This window comes from Contarinia nasturtii, unplaced genomic scaffold (genome assembly GCF_009176525.2).
Source record: "Contarinia nasturtii isolate CC-2019 unplaced genomic scaffold, AAFC_CNas_1.1 Cnas_scaffold_630, whole genome shotgun sequence".
NCBI lineage: Eukaryota > Metazoa > Arthropoda > Insecta > Diptera > Cecidomyiidae > Contarinia > Contarinia nasturtii.
Genome location: NW_022197981.1, coordinates 1 through 1,335, shown reverse-complemented (window position 1 = coordinate 1,335; position 1,335 = coordinate 1).

The following is a 1,335-nucleotide window of genomic DNA, read 5'->3' as shown; positions in this document are numbered from 1 at the left end:
ATGAAGGTTAAGCCAATTCTACGTACTAAAAGTCAAGATTGAAAGTTGTGCAAATGAGTGGAGACACAGAGAAGCCAGTGAGAGTGCTCTCTAAGAACTCAAAACATTCAAGAGTTTGAAAAAATATTGAAAATTGTCGATTTGGCAGAGGGGCATGTGATTTGAAATCATTAGTTCGAAAAGAGGTATTTATATGAAGGTTAAGCCAATTCTACGTACTAAAAGTCAAGATTGACAGTTGTGCAAATGAGTGGAGACGCAGAGAAGCCAGTGAGAGTGCTCTCTAAGAACTCAAAACATTCGAGAGTTTGGAAAAATATTGAAAATTGTCGATTTGGCAGAAGGGCATGTGATTTGAAATCATTAGTTCGAAAGGAGGTATTTATATGAAGGTTAAGCCAATTCTACGTACCAAAATTCAAGACTGAAAGTTGTGCAAATGAGTGGAGACACAGAGAAGCCAGTGAGAGTGCTCTCTAAGATCTCAAAACATTCGAGAGTTTAAAAAAATATTGAAAATTGTCGATTTGGCAGAGGGGCATGTGATTTGAAATCATTAGTTCGAAAAGAGGTATTTATATGAAGGTTAAGCCAATTCTACGTAGGCGACTATTTAAGTTTCTTCAATATGTATGTTTTAGTATTGCCCGATGCAAACCATTGTCATATTCGTTAAGTTTAACATTTTGTAGCATAAACGTTCTCAGAACGTTTTGTCATTCGATCGTTATTTGTATTGTTTACCGTAACATGTAAATTGCGTCTCAGCCAAAAAATGAATTTTACTCGTGAAAATTTTCGAGCGATTATTTTTTTCCACTTTCGATTGGGTGTATCACAACAACAGTGTTTTGATCAACTTCATTTGGCCTTTGGCGATGAAGTACCAAGTCTTCGGACAATTTATAATTGGTACAACGAATTCAAGCGCGGTCGCCTATCGCTCATCGACGAGTTCCGCGAAGGTCGTCCAAAATCAGTTGTTGTACCAGAAAACATCGATGCTGTCAGAAATATGATAATGGAAGATCGTCATGTAACATATCACGAGATTGAGGCATCCCTGGGCATTAGTGCGACCAGCGTATTTAAGATTTTACATGAACATTTAGCTGTCAGAAAGATTTGCTCTCGTTGGATACCACATAATTTGACAATCGCTCAAAAAAAGGCTCGTGTCGATTGGTGTAAACAAATGCTCAAGAAATTCAATCGTGGTGTTTCAAAATCCGTGTATTTTATCGTCACTGGTGGCGAATCATGGATCTACGCGTATGAGCCCGAAACTAAACAGCAGTCGACTGTATGGGTCTTTCAAAGTGAAGATAACCCAAC